Raw genomic sequence first — 6,831 nt, forward strand, 5'->3', positions numbered from 1 at the left:
AACCACGGTATTAATGGTAATGACGTCTCAATGTCAATTTGTTTCTTTTTTTGGATCGCAGTCTCCAGAAAAAAAAAATAGGATGTTAACCGGATGTAACATTAGCGTCACACCACATTTCTTTAGTTCAATGGAAGGTGTGAATTAGCTAAAGAATTTAACAATAAATTGCAAATTGAATTCCAGAGCCACTTCCAGAGAAAGACAAAGCATGTTGCTGTATACCTGCATCCCATAGTCTGCCTTGCTGCTTTCCTTGCGATGGTTTCCTGAGAAAAGTTAGATTTGAGCTGTGAGGAAATATAACTGCGACTTGCGGCTCACATGCGATACTAACACCAATAAAGCAACGAAAAATTGGCCGACCTATTTCCCTAGTTCCCTAACTATGCAGGCTGCATAAGCCTGTAGCCACACTGTCGTATTTAAATGCCGACACCGACCGCTGGCTTAGAGGATATGGCATTCTACTGCCGAGCACGAGGTTGCAGGTTCGAATCACAGCCACGGCGGCTACATTTTGATTGAGGTGGAAAGCAAAAGCGCCCGTGTACCCCGCTTTTGGTACACGTCGCAGAACTTTATTGTGTGCCTTGATTTTAGTGCACTTATGTGAACCGGACTTTCTGTTTACTTTAGTGCACCTGTGACTGGACTTTGTGTTGTGCTTCTGAGTAGACTTTCGGTTTTTGTGTGACATTAGTGTACTTATGTGACTGGACTTTGTGTTATTGCGATGTGGAGTTGGCCCTTAGTTTTAATGCGTTTAAGTTGATTCCATTTTTTTCCCTATCTCTGTGGGAAAAGGAGTAGCCGGCATCAGCTAAAGGCGACACCTCCTCCTAAGTATCATATCATAAAAAAAAAGGAAAAACCAAGTGGGTCGAAATAAATCCGGAGTCCTTCACTACTACCCCCCTCGTCACCCACTGGGCACTTTGGGACGTTAATCCTCAGTCTTTTTATTCTTTAACGCCGATAAACTTCCAAGCTTGACGACTGTCTTGTAACATTTAAGAAAGTGCTATAACTATCGGAACGTACAGGTAGCTCTTCCGCAAGAAACCCGGTTTAAACGAAAGAAAGAAAGAAAGAGAAAGAAAGAAAGAAAGAAAGAAAGAAAGAAAGAAAGAAAGAAAGAAAGAAAGAAAGAAAGAAAGACAACAAATTCGTGCTCCGTGTGAGTGTAAAAATGCATTCTTTTTCTCATCTCGCACCGTACACTTCAGTTTCGTGTGTGCCTTACTGTTCCTCACTATCGCTGTCAAACGCACACAAGGCCGGCACCTCTTCTTTCCTTTGGCTGCGGCGCAAACCGGGGCTTGCCACTGGCTTCGCGTGACGTGCGTCTGACGTCACAAATCCTGGAACAATGTCAGTGGCGTTGAATGTTGCGAATGAACGAAAGATGTGACGGACGAACAGACACTTTCTAGTCGACAACTGCCGCTCGTTCTTGCCGCAGGGCAAGCTGTCTAATTAGGAAAAATATTAAGCAAATTCAACGCACGTGAAGTATTTCTCAAGTCAAGCTTTCGTAAGTGGGTAATGCTATACTACTGCACATTGCAGCGTAGTGATTACGACGTGCCTGCCCAGCAAGACGGCAAGACGTAACAACTCCGACAAAGTGACTCACGTGACCAACGCGATCGCGAAGCAAACTGTCTACTGTATCGGTTCAATTTTCGTTAAATCATGCCAGGGATCCGCCCAGTATAGAAATTTCAGTGTCACCAGGATCGGCCCACTTTACTAGCCGAGAAATTGATCTAGGAGACGTGCCAAACACCGAAAAGGAAAACAAAGAAAGCTTCGCTTTAAGAAAAGATTCACTGCCCTTCCACTCTGAGAATGGGGACCAGCGAAGCAGTGAATGTGGGCCCCGTAATAGCGAACAGCACCACCGCTGTGGGTCGGCCTGGCATTTCATCATCTTCGAGATCGGTCCACGTAAGGAGAGTGCTTAACGCCTGATTTACCTACGCCCGGGCCGGCCTGGTATTGCACCAGCTTCGGCATCCGCCCACCTGTGGGGAGTGTTTAACGCTTGCTCCATCTCCGCCACGGGCCAGCCCGATATTGCACCATCTTCGGGATTGGTCCACTTATGGGAAGTGCTTAACGCCTGCTTAACTTTCGCTGCGGGTCGGCCCGGTATTGCACCAGCTTCGGGACCGGCCCCCGTATGGGGAGTGCTTAACGCCTTGGATGGAAACAACTTTATTTTAAATCCAGAAAAGCATAACGACCCGGGCTCAATCTCCCATGAGGGGACTTCGAGGCCTTGCCTCGTCGCCGCCTCTCGGGCCTGCTGCACTGTCCACTCTGGTGTCTTGAGCTTGGAGCTGCGCAGAGTGGCGGCCCAGTTCGACGCCAGAGCCTCCGGCGCTACTGCCAACTTAGCTGATATCACAGGACAACCCCATAACATGTGTGAGAGCGTCGCTCCAATTGCCTGACATAACTTGCAAAGAGCACTCGGGTACTGCGCAGGGAAAAGGCGCCGCAATCGCACCGGACTGAGGAAGGTTTGTGTCTGCAGTTGTTGCCAGACAACTGCCTGCCGACGTTTCAGTTTGGAACGACGGGGGGCAATATCCGCCTGCCAAGCTGGTAGTGCTTGGTGATGTCGTTGTATCTGAGTAAGCGTTCTCGAGTTTCGAACCAGTAGTTCCGAAATTGAAGCGGGGGTCTCCGATTCTGCGCGGTGGGTCAGTTCTCGCGCAGAGCGGTGCTTAACGCCTTCTTTGCCTCCGCCGTTGGTAGGCCTGGCATCGCACAACCTTCGGGATTGACCCACGTATGAAAGAGTTTTGAGCAGTAGCCAGGCATGGCTGGAACACAAGCTTAAACAGCTCCACTGTTGCAGGGGTACATAATCCTTGCGGCAAGAATATTTATGTACCGTGTTTTGTTGCACTGGGTAATTTCGTAGAAACAACAAAATGTGTGAGGAGTTCTTGTTTTATGATTTAAGCAAATTAAACCTCGATCGCATGCTTCCAATGTGGATTTTGTCATTTCTCGTTAATCGTTGCCAGTTCGTAACAGCTAACGGTCATAGTTCACCTTGTAGCAACGTTCGGTCTGGAGTCCCACGTAGCTCCGTCATGGCACGAATGTTATTATTTATCTAATTTGATGGCTTACCTTGAACGATAAGACATCAGGTGCAATTCTTTGCAGATAACTGTGCAATCTCCAGAGAAATGACTACCGAACATGACATCAACCTGCTTCAGGCCGACCTTGGTGACGTCAAAAATTGGTGCCAACTGTGGGAAATTGAACTTCACATTATCAAAGTGTCAGCTTGAGATAGTATCCCGATTTAACAGTCACCTGCCCGTTTACTATCTCATTAACGTTCCCTCAGAAATGCCAACTTCATATATAGTTATCGGGCATGCGTATGACATCGAAGTTAACGTGGAACCGTTATGCTGAATATTTAATTAACAAATGCAACACGCTCCCGGGGATATTTGCGACATCACTTTTAACGTGCGCCATCCCGTTAAAACTACCTGCTCTCTAAAACCCTGTTAAAGATCTGAATGAGCTGCAGCTACATGTGGGACCGTTTCGCGAAAATCTAATACGTTACCTTTGAACTAATGCAAAATAACTCTGCTCGTTTTAGTCTTCAGAGTTACAACTGTGCGGCAGCGTATTTTCAGTGAAGTCAAATCTGGGCCTGCAGTCACCATGGCAACGCGTCAAAGATTTACCTGCTGCGGTAGTCCAGTTGCTATGACGTTGCGCTGCCGAGCACGATGTATCGGGTTCGAACCCGGACGCGGCTTTCCGCATTCCGATAGGGGCGGAATGCAAAAGCGCCTGCGTGCCGTGAATTGGGTTCACAATAAAGAACCCTAGGTGGCCAAAATTATTTCGGAGTCCCCCCACTTCGGCATGCCGCATAATGAGATCGTGGTTTTGGCAATGTAAAACACCCAGAATGTTTTCTTTTATTTAGCGAGCGAAATGATTTCTTGCCTATGAATTCTTTATTAAGCTATATCACCACTCTACTCTAAATACGAAATTCATATCACGAAGATATTACGTGTATCACCGCATTGATCATGAGCGTCAAGATAGAACTTGTACATGTAACACACCTTTTATTTAACAGTCGTTTTTTTTTTCGCGATAATCGAAAGATGGTAATGAACGTCCCATGGTTGTTTATTAATAATAAGGAAGATGTTCTAGAAACATTAGCTAGCATTACATATTAGCAAGCATTCGTATACAGCAAAAATGGTTGTTTCTTTATTCTACTTATATTGTGTTGTACTGACGCATTTAGCAAGCGCAAAGCAAAAGATTGTATAATTAACAAGAAATGTGCACCATCTCCTTGACAATTTCTCCTTTGCTATTTTCTATATAACCCACTCCCGTCTCTAATATCTAAAGGCCCTGAGGGTTATATATATATATATATATATATATATATATATATATATATATATATATATATTAATAAAGTGTCAGTACTAAACGTTGACACAATAAACAGTTCTTTTTCATGAGTGCGCCGACTTTTCAATACTACCTTGCGACAACCGAAGATACCAGTACTTTCAAGTTTTATTAGTCCTATCACAAGAAGCCAACAAACACTGACACGAAGGACAACAGAGAAGAAATTGTTTGTGCTTAATAACTGAAATAAAGAAACGATAAATTAATGAAAATGAAAGTGGATGAAAAAAACAACTTGCCGCAGATGGGCAACGATCCCACAACCTTCGAATTTCGCGTGCGATGCTCTACCAATTGACCTACCGCGGCGCCGTTTCCCCGTCCATTTTCTTGGGTATTCTCCTGAGGCCCACCAATGGAAGATTTGTCCAATATATTGGGCAACCAAACACAGCGCGCCATGGCTGTTGAAACAGATTTTCGTCATAGACAGGGTTTTTCCAGCTGCTACTAGGAGCCGTACTGCCATCTATTGACTGCGGTCAAAATCGCTCTGTTTCCCGCATTTCTAGGAGGGTTGAAAATAGCGGCACTGAGCTCGAGCGCCTTTTACGGCTGCCCCCTAAGAAATAGGTGAATTTGTATGTTTTTTTCGCACATGATAAAACATATTTATGCCTTGGTTTGGGTTAGTAAGAACTCAAGGAACACAGAGAAAAGTGCATTTGAGCTACGAATGCGGTAGTTTTCGTGAGTGCGTGATGTATTTTACAATGTCTAATATATTGGACATTGGGTCTCAATGACAACAAAATAATGACAGTACGCACATGTAGTCTGTTGTCGCTACTTAGCAAATAACAGATATTTGGCTGCAATTACCTGCAATTACGAACTGTCTGAACACAGTTGAGACAATGCGTGCCTCGAAAACCCAAGCCCGATGGCCTGAAAAAATTTTGTGCTTGCCACGCCAAGTGGCCTTCTGGATTTTGAAAGGACTGAAGTCCACTTTGTGCCAAGGAAGGTCTGAAATTTGAGAGTCAGCTGTGCTCAGGCTTGCGACCGATCTCGCTCCTGGAACACACCTCTTTTTTGACAGGTACTTCACGGCTGGTCCGTTACTTGATAAGTTGGCAGTGAAGGACACATCTGGTTCCACACCAGTGAAGAACAATCCAATTACAAAAGGTGCGAACCTGTCTAGCGAAAGTGAACTTAAAGCTGAGGGACGAGGAACATCGGAGGTGGTGTGCAGAGATGATGGGAAAAAAACTCTTGTTAGATGCTACGACGTCAAAGCCATAACAGTGATGTCATCTGTTCTTGGAAAGCATCCTGAGGACACGTGTCACAGGTGGTCCAGCAAGGAGAAAAAACACGTGAATCTTTCCAGGCAAAGTATTCTATGTTTGTACAACAAGAATATGGGAGTTGTCCACATGGCCGAGCGCATTATCAGCTATTACCGAATGAAAGCCTTATGTCCAACACCTTATGGCCAAGAAATGGACCATCAGTTGATTTTTGCACTTTACGGACATGACCTTAAGCAACTCATGGTTACAGTACAGAAGAGATATGCGCGACCAGAAAGAACGACCCAGGGACGTATTCCAGTTTTTGGATTTCCGCGTCTCTGTGGGGAGGCTCTGGTCCTTGAAGCACTGCAAATTCCCACAGACAACGACAGTGATTGATACTGACAGCCACGCAAAAAGCGGGCTCCACCACCTACTCTTCAAGTCCGATCAAAAACATTCGGTCATTTGCCACGACTTTCCGAAGCTCTGAATGCGGCTCGCAGCAGAATGGAAGGTTGTAGCATGAAAACCAAGTTGTTTTTTCACAATGTGTCAACTTTTCTATTGCATTAGAAAGGAGCGACGATGCTTTGAGAAAGCCCATTCCTCCTAATCAAAGAGATTCTTAACCTTGGATCTCATTTTACACTGTTGGTTTGTACTTTCATACCTGTAGCAGCCGCAAATAAGAGTTGATTTTTGTTGCAAAATCCTTTATTTCGTCCACTGGCTCCAACTACGCCATTCCGTCTCTTGAGGGCAAAAGACCCTCTACAGGCCCAATGTCCAATATATTGGACATTTAGCTAAGTCTAAACAACGCATCAGACAGCAAAACTGCGTAATACTTTTCACCTGTGCGCCTCAAAAACGCATTTCAGAAGGTTTACCAAAAATTCGGGAACCTAAATCCACTGTGGGCCTCAGGAGGGTATTCATGTTTTATTAGTGGAACCCTGGGAGTGTTAGCCAGCACCACCACTCACAGGCCTTGGTGGCGGATGTGGAACATCCTTTCTGCCGCAGCGTCACGAGAACGATATATATATATATATATATATATGTATGTATGTATGTATGTATGTATGTA

The 6,831-nt window shown here is 45.0% G+C and overlaps 1 pseudogene; it reads left to right on the forward strand.

Annotated features, from left to right (window-relative positions):
• Positions 1-1,854: 1,854 nt before the first annotated feature.
• LOC140212991 (uncharacterized) lies at positions 1,855-6,354 on the forward strand (annotated as a pseudogene).
• The last annotated feature ends 477 nt before the right edge of the window (positions 6,355-6,831 follow it).

Source organism: Dermacentor andersoni, chromosome 8 (assembly GCF_023375885.2).
Source record: "Dermacentor andersoni chromosome 8, qqDerAnde1_hic_scaffold, whole genome shotgun sequence".
NCBI lineage: Eukaryota > Metazoa > Arthropoda > Arachnida > Ixodida > Ixodidae > Dermacentor > Dermacentor andersoni.